We start from the raw sequence: 14,213 nt of genomic DNA, 5'->3' as shown, positions 1-14,213 counted from the left end.
ATTACTCCAGTAGYTGGCTTTTGTTCTCTGGTTGTGTGTTAAGCTTGTGCAACTGAACTGGAAAGAAATAAGTAATATCACTTTATTCACTTTGTTAAGTTGAAGTGTACTGTTTCCTCTCAAAAGTTAATATGGCAACAGTTAAAAAACAGTTAAAAAGTTAATACAGGAAAGTTGGCAAAATACGTATTAATACATACAAATTATTGTAATCATTTGAGATGTAAATTACTGTAATCATGTCCACTTAAGTCTTTCAGTGATTATAACGCTATCATTTTAGGGTCATGTTTTTAACAAGATATTAATTTCTTGTTGTGATTAACACTGGAACTGGTGTAACTGTGTATCTTAAARCTCGTTACTCTTGGGAGAGACAAATACCACTTTCAGTGGAGCAAAAGGTGCTCAAATACAGGAGAAATCAGAAATCACAGCACATGGAGGYGCGAATCAGTCGGCTAGCCGTGAGTCCACGTTGACTTGATTGCCCGTGTCCCGTGCCGTTGCCACCCCCTTTTGAAGACTGGCGGGGGATTGCGTGGAGAAACCAGGATCCGTGCAGGCACCCAGTGCTAACCCCTGCCCGCCCCACCGGCTTCTCCCAGCTTAACTGAAAAGAAACAGCAGTGAACAATATTCAGAGGAGGAGGTCTAACAGGTACGATGAACTGGAGGCGCGAGCAAGGCCGGTAGCTTATTAAACACTCAACCTGCAGGGTTCCTCCCTGGAGAAACGCGTGCACGCGCCAGCGCCGGCGTTTACGGTCACCTGAAAATTGCTGTGGCAGTGAAGAGGGCTGCTATTTTCCATAAATTTAAGGGCCAGCTGTTATACTACTTAGCTTCTGCTTTCATTGAAATTCGTGTGGTCTTTTGTAAGCCAAAACAAGGGAAAAGCGGGGGGGGGGGGGTTTGAAGTGTTTTTCCGCATGCCACTTGTTGTGGCTAAGGCAGAGAGGGGAAATGTTTTGCACTGGAGGCTTCTGCTCTGTAGTCAGAGGAGGACGTGCACAACTTACAGATGTTTACTGTGTCGGGGATGCTTTCTCTTCCTTTTAGAGTGAATTTTGGAAAAATAAGTAATAAAGGTGCTTCCCAAGCTAAAATTTTTGGAAATTTCTGCGTTTGTTTAAAGCTTGGTTCCTTGGCTGACATCTTCAGCCGTGTGTAGTAATTGGGTAACTGTACTTCTGAGAATTGTATTGTCCAGTGAAATCTTTTCCATATTTCCTCTTAACGACTGGCCCCGCTCATAGGGAAATACATAAATAACACGACTACCAGGGAGGAGGGTTAACGGCCTGTAATGGCTTCAGTTCTGTCAACAGCGATGCCCAGGAGGAACYTCTTGTATGAATAGTCCTGGTGAACTCAGCAGGACTCTTCGTGTGATAAAATTGCTCACACGAGTGAAATGTGAGTGTTCCTCTCCCACATTCCTCCTGTTCCTCTTCCTTGGTGAAGGAAAGCCAGCACAGGCAACAATAGACGGCATTTTTAGTCCAATGTGTCCCAAATAAGGATTTCATCTAGACTAAACAACTGTTTTGAATATTTGCTGTAACTATTAATTACTGAAAATGTTTGGAAATTTTTCTATTTCATAGCTGCTGCTTCTTGATTTAAATCATCTGCGGTGTTCCTGTGTAGTGTGTTCACTTAGTATTTAATAYGCATAATATCCGTTTATTACAATTTAACAACCTCTGCAGTTAGCTGCATTTTACTTAGAGAATTTATTCCTCTAAGAAGGTTCTGGATTGACTGATTTATCACAGAAGCAAAAAAAGCTCAGTCTTATGTCCTGTCAACAAGGCAGGGCATATTAGCTTAATTTTAAATGCATATTCAAAGCACATACAATAAGCTGTAGTATACTTATCAAAGACATACTGTTTGTGAAAAGTTGTCACTTTTAATCTGACATAAGGTTGCTTCAGAAGTCACAATTTTCCCTGCAGGTAGTGAAGCTATCCAATTGCACTTCTTAGATATCTATGATAATTAGTGCATTTCTGGTACAGCTGTTGCTTGAATGCATATCTTAATTGATAAAACAGCTGTTTTTCCTCAACCAGTTAGTAAAACCAATCAGACTAAACCCAGGACTGTTTGGATGACAGTACACCAAATTTCCCACTGTGTGTGTGTGTGTGTTTAGGGTGTTTTTTTTTTAATTAATTGATTTATTTATTATGTCCGCTGTCTCATTCTTGATCCTAATGGTAAAATAAAATTTAGCTATATTTAATTTAGGCTGACTGAGTCAAAATCTCTCTCTGTTTTATAAGCCCTGAGAAAGTTGACCAATTGACCGATTCACACTATAATTAGATTTTTGCAGCACCTTCCTCCTGTAGAAATTGTTGACAGATGGATTCCTGGTTGTTTTCCTGTGGTCACCAATGCAAACAAGGGACCCATCTAAGTGACAGGTACTTACGTTCAGCTGGAATTTTTAATCATAGCTTAACACTTGTCAACTTCAAAGTATACACTGTTGGGAAATTATTGTCACATCATGTGATACAGCAGTTGTAAGCCTGCAAAGAAAACAGATTGTTTGATTTTTTTCTGTAGCTAAGGTTAACTGTCGGGACAGCTGTGAGTCAAGCCTTCAAGACATGCTGCTTTATCTGATTGGTCTCAGTCTTGATCTGGCACATGAAAGGAAATGTGAGGAAGTTTCAAGCAGAGATCATTTTGCAAGTCCAAAGATGAGGGTGAGGTCAAGTTCACTTGCATTTTCACAGTATCTCATTGCAAGCATAAAACAAAGTGGCATGTAGACAATATAAGGTTTAGCATAGCTATGGWTTCACCTTCAGGAGGTTTACACTGCTGGAGTATTTTTCACTTTCTATTCACTAGCATCAAAGAAAAATACCACTGGAGAGGAACAGAAGTCTTATATATGTGTGTCTGTGTATACATATATATATTTATACATATGTATATACGTATACACGCACACATACATGTATGTGTGTATTTTTAAAGGTGACCCTTCTAAGGAACAGATGTGTGATAACTTTAATTTTTGCCATATAATTTGCACAGATGTTGCCAGCATCTCCTGCAGCTGCAAGGTAACTTTAGCATGTAGTGAGGAACATGTTGGCGTTATTCATGTTACGTTAATTTAGCCTTCAATGTTATTGCAAATGCTCTGCTCCTGTAGCACACTACCTCATCTTCCMCGTGTTCAGAACTGTGGAGGTTACTGCAGGAATTTTGTGGGGCAGAAAATGCAGCTTTTCTGCTGGTGTCCTTTATGGCTGTTACGAGCTGCACGTGAAACAGTAGTTATAGTTCGCAGCGTGGAAAGACTGTCCCACAAGGCTCATGTGAAATTTTCCCTGAGCTATGCCTGAGCGTTTGCCTTACAAACCAGTTCTGCCTGCTGCAGAGAAATATTCTGTTCCGGGCTCAGGGCTGGTTCCTTCAAGGCTGGTAAAAAATTTCCCTAGTTCCATCAAGGTCCTGGTACAATTTTCTAGTTGCTCATTTTTCTGAAAATGTTTACCTCTTAAATRTGTGCATCGTCATGCTGCATGTCTTTATGATTTTGGATAATTAGTTTTTCTTAAGATAGAGTTGTTGGTTCACTGTATAGTTCAGTAAAAACAATTTAAAACTGTGAGCTGTTGTAATGTGCTGTTATAGATTCTGTGGTTAATGGAAGAAGCATTGAGCAAGACTGTGTTCCTCCTTCTGTTTTAAAGGAATAGAATAGTATTATTTTGAATGCYGTACACTAGAATAAGTTTTTACACTTGTGACTATTGCAGCGTAAATTTCTCAACGCGTACAAATATATCACAAACCACAGAGAAGCAGAAGTTGGGAGGGGGTTTTCTCCAAAAACAGCGATGCAGAACACACATGGCCAGATGCTGCCATTGGTTTCATCTGAGCAGCTCCCGTGGTGTCACCGGGCATCAGCATTTTTGCAGTCTGCATGTTCAGATGTGTACGGAGGCCTTGTGCATGCAGTCATGGCAAATGCTTACTGTGATACACAGGCCAGGAAGACACTTTGTTTCCTTAAGCATTTTAACATTTCCAGTTTTTATTCACAATTCCATTAAATACTGGAATGTAGATGATGCAGTTGTAGAACGAAGCATCTCTTTTGAGGTCTTCATCTGAGATTTTAAGAAGTAATGTCCTTGAAAACTAAATATCCATGCAATGAAATAAGCCTTCTTTCATAAAGATGCTAATTATAAATGCCTGAAAAATGTAAGATTATAAATTAGTTGTAGACTATCTTATTAGTTGGCATGSAAATGAATCCACCACTCTAATTGCATAAATAAAGAGTCAACACATTATGTAAATGGCCTTACTAATGGACACCTTTCTAAATCCTTTGGGGATTTCTGCTCAGAGAGGTAATTATAATGGTGCAARCTAACATAAAAATGAAATCAAAGTGAAGCAAATGATGTGTTACTAGAAAAAAAAACTTGAAAAGACAGAGCATTGAGCTGTTAGAAATTAACTATTTATTTTTWAAAAAAGTAAATTCTCTAAGATTTTATTGGTTTTTGGAGGAGTTTGGGGGTGGTTTTTCATTTCTGTCTTCAAAAGGACACAGTCCTAGGGTGCACTGATGACTTGGATGGTAATTAGGGAGAGCTGTGCATAACCTGGAACTAAACTGTAAACCCTCAGTGCGAGTCCCCACCGTGCTTTGAGCGGAGGCTAATACGAAAAGGAGCGTGACGTGTCCTCGTATCTCGCTTGCTTGCCTTTGCAAAAGCAGAGAGGGCCTTTAGGATTTCATGAGGAATAGTATTTTGTACGTCTTCARCTGTCCTGTAGAAATCAGTGCAGAAACGTACTCCCGTTAGGGGACGGAGCGTGTTGGAAAGGCTTGAGGGCTGAGGGCCTTAGAGCAATTCCTGCAGCGTTTTTATCAGTTCCTCTGGCACTACCTTCCTTTACTAATGCAGAGAGTCTCTTAATGCTTCTCGGCTTTTCTGCGCTGTTTTCATCGTATTATTTTATCATGATATTGTGAAAGCACATTTAACCTTGTGTAACGCTTTCCTCCAGAGACAGAGCTGATCTCCATATRAATTTAACCTGAGCAGTCCGTGTCCAGTCTCTTACTGGCTTGATCAGATAGAAACAGAGGATAGCCATGAGGTCAGTATATTGCTCCTAACCATTCCTGGTGGTATATCCAGTATCTGAAAATGCCAAAGGTCTAATTTAAAGGGACATCTGAAAAATCAGCGCCCCCTTTTTAAGAGAAGGGGGCAACTGCCTGTAATGTATGTCTCCTTTCTCTAGAAGTCTCAGTTTGAAGCCACTTTTTGCTACTAATTTATCTGCTTTTCATATCTTCCCATTTAACATCTAGGGCATGTTATATTCCCCCCAAAACAGCCTTAGCTTTCAAATTTATTTTGCAGGAATTTGTCAATAAAAGTAGGAATATCTGCCTCTAAGCAGACCTGTTTTTTCTTACCAAACCAGCATCTGTCTTTATTAACTGTCAAATAGTAAATCAGTCAGACTAAACTGCCACACTTTTTACCTTATTTTTTTTCCAGTGGTGTGAGTGTTTCTTATTTGCATGTGCATTAATATGACTTCAGTCTTCTCCCTTTTTAAAAAAACATAAATACTCATTTTTATCTCTTTACTTTCCATCCTTATTAAGGCGTCACTGACTCTCAACTTTGTGAATGTTTGCCTTTCAACTTTTTAACTTTTGTGATAAACATGCACTTTTGCTCCTCTTGTTCACTTTCATTAGCCACAAATTAACTGTTTAAGGTCAAATTCAGCTCCTAGTTCTCCCCAAGTCAAGTCAGGAATCTTCTGTCTCCAGCCAGCCTTACAGCAGAGTAGCTGGGAACCAGATTTCAGCATTTTAACAGAGGCACACCAGAGTGTAATCTTGTTATTTATAGTCAATAATATCTCCCCCTTATATTTTTTCTTATTTTTTCTTGGCTAATGGCAAACCTTTGGATTTTTCTGATAGCGCGATGCCCTGAATAGTGTATTTCTGATAGTGTGTGCAGTGATGCCATTTCAACTTTTTGTTCTAAAATATTCAGACATTTCAGGGGAATGGTATTAGGATCTTGACTTGTAACTATAGCAAGTTCTTGTGGGAGATGTTACTGCCTTTTTGATTCTCTGTGGCAGTTCATATATTTAATCCATGCAATCAGACCCTCCTCTGTTGTCATGTCTGTGATTGCGCATGAGAAGAATAGCTGTCCAGTAACATAATACATCTCAGTGAGGTATACATGTGACTTTGCTGATTTTGAGATGTGATTACTGACTACAGGAAGAATCTGGCAAGATAGAGGTTTTTATTGTGGTTTGGGTAAAAACGTCACGGCTGCTGTAGGCGTGTGATGGACTACATGAAAGACGATATTGTTTGTGTTTGTCTGATAATTTGCATTTTTAGCGTATTCAGTCAGCTGCTTGGGTTTGAAAGGCAAAGTTTAAAACAAAAGGAGCTGGTTTTGGAGCGAAGGGGTAACCAGTCTATAACTGGAAAACTTCAGTGGTGGCATGAGACAATTGTAAGGAGAAAATTTAGAGACAGGAATTAGCAAATTCTGGCAATATCTCCACTGCTAAGTTAATAAACTTTATATTTTAGGAATTCTCTGTAGTCTGATGTGGATTTGTAATTGGTGTCATACACACACATTTTCATCAGCTGAAGAACATAGGGTTTTTAGGTCTCCTGACGAAGCCCACTTGTACAGGGTGTGCAACAACTTCACTGTAAAGCTGTAGCTTACACAGCCTTTTCGTTCCTTTTCTTTAATGTTTATGTTGATTCATGATGTGATGTTATTTATGTTAATRATATGTATCATTTCATTAGGTTTTAAAGGGCTAATACTAGATCTTCTCATTGGAAACAGGAGATAACCAYGCAGCTAACAACTGGTTTGGAAGATCTAAAAGGTACAGAATACAATTTAATATTTTCAGCCCAAGGATGGGGCTAGGGCACTACCCAATGATCCTAGAAGACTCTATTTCTACTGCAAAAAGATACACTAGACACAAATACCATGGAAAATTGCATATTATTAAGCTTTTATAAGGTCAGTCTACAGGAGCAGCCACAGTATTTAGGCCTGTAGAGTCTTTCCATGTAAAGGCTGTCTCAGGAGACTGCTGAAACACAAATGTTTTGCTCCATGATTTTCATTTTCTTTTCTTTTCTTTTCTTTTTTTCTTTTTTTTTTTTTTTTATTCTGCCTAATATATTAATTATTCTTTTACTAAAGCTATCACCTAATTTGTGCAGAAATGTATCTGTCCCTTCTGTTCCTGTCTGTCTTATAAAAAGCATGAGAAATTCAGTTTTTCCTTGCTCACTTTTCAATAGAACACAATAATAATAATTTGTTAAGTAGAAAATAAACTCRTGCTAGGGATCTTGCATTTTGACATGCAGCACTTAAACCAAAGAATGCTGGCCAGAGAATTGCTTCTTGTACTTAAAATTCCTTCCTATTATAATGCAATTTAAATTGCTCTCAGTTGGTTTGGAACAGCTTTCTTTTTTCTAGGCATAAACCCAATTTTTTTCCATCTAGCTTACAGACGAATGTGCACTAAATAATATAATACTTAGTGCATAATTTTTTGCTCACCATGAGATGTCTTGTAAAAATATATATAATGTATGTAACTCACATACTGTAAGCTAACACTAAAAAAACCCTAAGACAATCCAGATTGGATGGTCTTACACAGATTGAGGAAAGATTTAATAAAACAAATTCTTGAGTTATTTTAGTGTAGAGCATTAATCAAGTGGTAACTCTTTTAGAATTAAAAGTTAGGACAGAAAAAGTTCTTTGGGTGCATCTTTCCCAGCAGATGGATATCCCTCCCAGCCTCCCCACATTTCAAAATCTGCTACAGCTAGTGCCAACGTAGTGACTGTAGGATAGCTAATACCTGTGCTGTGAATGCCTCCAGGCTCCTAGTTTTGCAGGTAGTGCTTCCTGACATTGCCGCTGTAGCTGACTCTTCCATTTTAAACTCTTTTAAAGTTTTTTCAAAGAGTGATTGCATTTGAGATGATTCTCTTAAGGGGCTGCCTTGCCTCTGCCTTCTCCAAGTGCTGGAAACCTGAAGATAAAGGCTGGTTTGGATGAACGTGGACTTTCAGGATAGACATAACGAGTGGAGAGGTGATACGGACTGAATGCTCAGCTTCTGCCTCTGTGCTCGCTGTAGCTGGGAGCCAGTAGGTGCGTCTTTAGCAACTTTGCATGAYTGACTACTTTTCAGAGCGGGGAGAATCTCAGGGCTGATCTTTGACATAAATGAATGTGAAGGAAATCAGTGTATCATCCTCTGAGGTTTTTTTTTTTCATCTCTACTGGACAAATCCACTGAGGAAAATTCCATATAAGGATATTTAACAAAATGCTGTGACATCTGACTCAAGTTCCTGAGCTCCCAGTTGCTGGATGCTGGGAGAGCACACCTGGGCAAGTATGRCTTCCCCTCTTACTACAGTCTTCTTGCAAATTAGCTTCCATCAAAGACAGAATAGTTYGGCTTAACCTAGTATAGCCATTTGTATGTTCTTGCACTCTGGTTTATGTGGGTTTGAGGCACAGTGGATATTTGCATGCCCATCCCAGCTACTCACATGTGTTTCTCCCAWAACTCCCTGTAGAGTTAATGGAGAGAGAAAATTTCCTACGTAAGGTGCTTCAGAGAAGAGAAATAGTCTAACCTGGAATCTCTTTCTGTAGATAATCCTCTCTCTGGTGATGGCAAAGGGAAAAAAAAAAAAAACAGCTGAGCTGGTTGATACCGAGTTATGTGGCGAGTGCTTTCTCCTGACCCGAGCCTGTCTGTCACCACTGAATTTAGCACAGAATTTCCAAAATATGTGACAGGTCCTCTGTAATGTACACTGCATCAAAGTATTGCATCAGCTTTAACAGAGAAAAACAATTATAGTGCAATTRCTCTTTGATGGCTATAAGGGAAGTTAAACACACTGGCGCGTTTTGTTGGGGGGGTGTGGTGTTTTTACTGTTAGGAATATGTGGGGTGAATTTCCTGGCATATCTCCAGCCCCCAAGGGACATCGCTTGGCCCTGCTGACCACGTTTCTCTGCTCAGGGCATTGGGCAGCTCAGCATCCCCGTGAATAGCGGTCGTTCGGGTGGCGTGCCCATTTGCAGCCGGCGCGATGGAGAGCAAACCACGTAGAAACAGCGTGCAAGGACTTGTCCGGGGAGGGTAGGACAGGGGAGGGGGTGGCAGTAGGTGGGGTGACGCTAGCTGCTTGAAGGCACCCGCGCTGCGCGAGCGCTGGTGACCGAACGTGGCCCGTTAGCTGGGCGGGAGGTGTCACAGCACCCGGTCCCAGGGCGCTCCGGCCCTGGCCGCGTTCTCTCGCTCTATGTCAGCGAACCGGCAGAATACTAAAACTATTTCTAACRCGTTTCCCTGGTGTTTTTCCCTTTGTCTTGGATTATTCTGACTGTACTCTAGACCTCAGTACTCTCTTCTGATCTTCAAACAGGTGTCAGCTTTCAGCATACCTGTCCCTGCGGCTCCAACTCGGCCGTTGCTGGCAGCCAATTGTTTGAAGTTAGGCATGCATTTGGGGACATAGACATTTTAATTTGTAATCAGCTTTAAAGCTTTAAAGCCTTCAACACTTGCTGTGAGCAGAAACAGGAGCTTAAGCAGAAATTTTTCTTTCCCTTTTATAAAAGACATTTTTCTCCCCTGGCAGGAGCTATGGGCTTGATCTGMAGTCCGCAGAAGTAAAGGGATAAACCCTTATCAGCTCTGGCCCAGCCCTTAAGACAGCAAGTTTTTTGGCCAACAGAGTCGCATAGATTGAAGCAGGCATGCTATTACAAGATCTTCAAGAGACAAATACTAATTAAGGATAATCTTGTAGAAAAATATTGCTTTTCTTGACATAATTATGGGGAATACTGTTAAGTGATACCTCTAAAATTCCTTACTTTTGGGAGCCTTTCCAATGCCACTAAACCAAATTTAGCTTATGGGTACATATATCTAGACAGATGTATTTAATCCATGCTAGATATATCTCTTGCACTCGGAAAGATAGCTACAGACTGTATGAATAAGTTCATTCATCATTTATAGGCTGCCACCTCTGGGATGGAAGGCAGCAACTGTCAAGCAGCGTGCTGCAGCAGTTTTGAGGCATATGTGAAAGCTCTGCTTCCAGTTTGCATTGTAGGGTAATTCTCTGCAAGTGGAAATAGAATCCTCTTTATAAAAATGTATGTTTAACTTTTCTAAAATCATCTTAAAACCTTTTTTTTTCAAAAAATCCTTTAAAAAAACATAATAGAATGTTTTCCCTTAAGTTGTTTGATGAGTCTAAAGTCTCCTAAACATTGCTGAATTTTGTAACATTAAATTTGCTGAAAAATAAGATTACAAAATATTTTTTGCACTACTGGCTTTTTTAGACTTGTGCCTGGTTTGCTTATGTTTTAAGCATCTAATGTTCTGTAAAATAAGAGTAGTGCAACTGCAAATAAATGTTCTTTACTGATAAAATTATTTGCTGTTAATTTTAGATGGGAATTGCTGAGAGACTGATGGGCAGATTAACCATAGAGGCTTCTCTAACAAGAGGTTTATCAACACTTTAAGCAACAAAAGGGATATTTATAGTACTTCCCTGGAATATGCTTTTTCTAGCTCTCTGTTGCCCTCTCGAGTCTCTTCTCTTTGATAGAAAATGTAAGTTGGGGCGTAACACATATAGAGACAAAGGGAAAATAGATTTCCAGTCCTGCTGATAAGGAAAACAACATTATTTAGCTTAATAAAGATTATTCGCATCATAACAAACTATAGAAAAAGTTAAAGCTGATTGACTGGGCAATGTGACGTTAGCTGAGATTTATTCTAAGGGGCTGCAGAAAGGTGCTCGGAAAGGAGCCGAGCTCAGACGCGGCAGGGAGTTGCCAGTCCGGTGCCTCTGTGGACACGACTGGCAGTGGCTGTCAAAGAAGCTAATGCGATTTTGTAGTGTGCATAGAGAAGTACTGAAAATACTGTCTTGTCTGTGATGCAGGTATTTTGATACCATAATCTTTAACTGGTAAGTGCCCTTGACAATTTTTTTCACCTTCCTCAGTAAACCAGTTATGTAGGACAGAGCAGGTATCACAATTCCTATGGTTCTAACTGTATGCTAAGGAAAATCAATGGATTTCAAAGTTCTTCAGGATAGATGGTCCAAAGCCCACTTTACAGCCTAAGCATATTTGGGTATAATATTGGCAATCCCAAGTATTATTTTCCTTCAAACAGAAAATGCTGTTTTACACTCCTCTTGTAAATAAATCTCACAGTAGTAGCTGATGTTAACACAGCTTAACCTGTGCTAGCACAGGGTTGAATTAAACCCTTGTGAAAAGCCCAGCTTGCTTCTGCTGCTGTTGCTGCTCCAGTGGCAAGAAAACTTGGTCCTGTCATCGTTGTCGTTGAATGGGAGTATCTGCTGGGTGTGCCAAGCTGGTCCAGCCRGCTGCTTGTATCCTCCGGAGCGGCGCAGGGTATGTGCCACGGGGAGATACGTGGATATTGTTTGCTAATGTCCAGTGCAAGTCAGCCTTTGTAGGCAATAGATCTTAAGACCATTTCTCTACAGAAAAAATTGACATAAAGGAGAAACGGGTATTTTGTCCCCCACAGCTGAACCAATGGGAGCCTCCTTAAGTCTTTGGAAATCTAAAGTCACTAATCTTTGTGATTGTGTATTCATTTCAGGATTTGTATTGCCTTCCTAGGATTTGTGTGGTTCTCCTGATACTGGTCATATATTGACCCTGGAATTTCTTCAAAAAGACAGCCTAATTCATTGGACTTTGCCTTCTGTCTTGTGACTGCCAGCAATAGTTGTCCATGGAAGTACTCAGGAACCTGTTATACTCTCCCATCCTAAGCTCCGATCACTGGTAAAGCTAACTATTTTTAATGTTGTTGTTGAGAATAACCTTTGGATGATGTGTGTTTGCATTTGATGTCACTGTACTGCTGCTTTCAATACTACTTTTATGTATTYCCACATCAAATGATCAAGGAATTCTTGGGCAAACAACAGGAAATAACGTAATAGTGCCCACAAGTTCTGGATATTGACTTTTCCACCTACTCACTAGTCTTTGAGTCTAAAAGATATTGGTAAAACAAAGATATTTGATCTTATTTGCTGTTCTTGATTTCAGTTTGTGTGCTAGAAGCCCTGGTCTTTTGGTTCTCTATTAAAGGCAGGCAGAGGGGAGAGAGAGAGAGAAAGGAGCAATTATGGAGATCACTGTGGCTTTGATTATAGGGACAGTTGTTTAATTTAGTTGATTTATGTTCCTAAATAACTATTAGCAGGAATTCATGTGAATACACTTCATTTGTGATGAATTATAGTTTGCTTTGAGATATAACATGAATATCTGTATAATAGAATCATAGCTCTTGCTATAAAATTTGTAAGAGAATAAATAAGTAATTACCTTCTAAATCTACTAAAGTGCATTCAAGCCATAAAGGATAACTTGTAAAAATGAAGGAAAGTTATAGGGAAAACTGTCGTCTGTAGCATTGTTCCTTGGTAGCCCTACAGGGGTCATTTGTGCTGTGAAGGACAAGACAAAGGTTTAAGTGGCAAATGATAGGAAATTACCTAATGCCAGCATTACAGAGACAGGAGGGCTAGCTGGAAGGCCTGTGCTTTTAGTTAGGTACAGTGAGATCTAGAAGAGTTACTTGGAGGATTTTGAACACTTGTAGCTGGGGGGAGAAAATCCCCATCTCGTTGGCCTGAAAATAGCTTTGCTTTTGAAGATATGATGACTCTTAGTGGTTTATCATGGCATGTTTGCCAAACAGCTTTCCCTACTTGTGGGCTGAGTTTCCATCTGAGGGATAATTTATCCCCTAGATGTTAGAAATGAACAAGACCAACTACATTGTTTAGAGCCTTCCAYCCTCTTTTGGATGATTTCTTCAGTAAATTCCATCCTTGTTTGGGATGATTCCTCAGTAAATCCCCCAGGCCAAGTTGGGTTTTCACCACATTCCTTTAAAGACTCGTCACTGGTAGAGTCCCAACAGATGTACTAGTCTAGCAAAGCACCCAGGGTGGTGAAAGCATACATCGTTGCCCACCAGGCAATGTGTTCTTCCGTTTACTTGTGCCGTGCCATACTCAGTTGAGAGTGGCTTGCTGGGAGCCGTGGGTGATGCTCCTGCCTTGTTACATTCTCTGTGCATGCTTCTGTAGAAGTTATGAATATAGTTTTAAGCTGATAGTCACAAAACCAAGGAAAGGAGAAAATTAGTCTGCCTTCAATAAAAGCTTTAATGGAGTCCTTCATTCGTGTTACACTAGCTCTGGTACTAGAAACAGCCTAATCTTGGAGTCAACGTGCTAGTTTTGCCCTAAAATCGGGAATTTTACCCAAGAGGTAGATAAAAATTAGTTTTTTCTGATCTCTCCACTGAACTGCTAGAGGGCTTCTAAGGCTCAGGCATACCTGTGTAGTATTAGCTTGAGTACCTCAGGAGTCCTGCAATCTTGGAAAATAGATATATCCAACGACTGCTGTTTTAGCTCTTYGTTTGTGGCACTGGCAGCTCTGTAATGAGGCAGAGGGTAGAAGGCAAGGGGGGCCCCGTGGTTTGCGTTTTCAGTCTTTTGGAAGGACTCGAGTCAAGTGCAGTCTGCTTTGGTTACACCTCACCAGTCCCCCAAATACCTAGACAGTCCCAGACTTCACCCTCTGTTGAGGAGAGATGCTGATAGTCATCCTAAATCGTAAATCATTCATCATGATGATAAAGAAGAGTGGTTAACAAACTCTGAGATGAGAGTGCAGTGCCTTGCTTTTGCTTTCCTGTAATGGACAAGTCTTGGGCTATAAATTTTAACAAATTAATTTCCTGTAGAAAAAAAAAGGCTCCCACCACTTCCCTCCCAATTCAGAATTGTCCTGTCAATGTGGATGTGACTGTAACTGATTACATAAAAGTCATCCTCAGTTACTGGTATTTTGCCTATGAAGTACTAACAGCAGCAGCAGGCTGTCAGTTCACTGCAGAATTTATCCCAAGCTTTGGTGGTGTGGGGTTTTTTTTGTTTTTTTTTTTTGGTTGTTTTTTGAGTTGTAGGGGAATTTGGT

The sequence above is a fragment of the Rhea americana genome, unplaced genomic scaffold (genome assembly GCF_003343005.1).
Source record: "Rhea americana isolate MKP2758 unplaced genomic scaffold, rheAme1 scaffold_28, whole genome shotgun sequence".
NCBI classification, from domain to species: Eukaryota; Metazoa; Chordata; class Aves; order Rheiformes; family Rheidae; genus Rhea; species Rhea americana.
Note: the sequence above shows the minus strand (reverse complement) of the source record.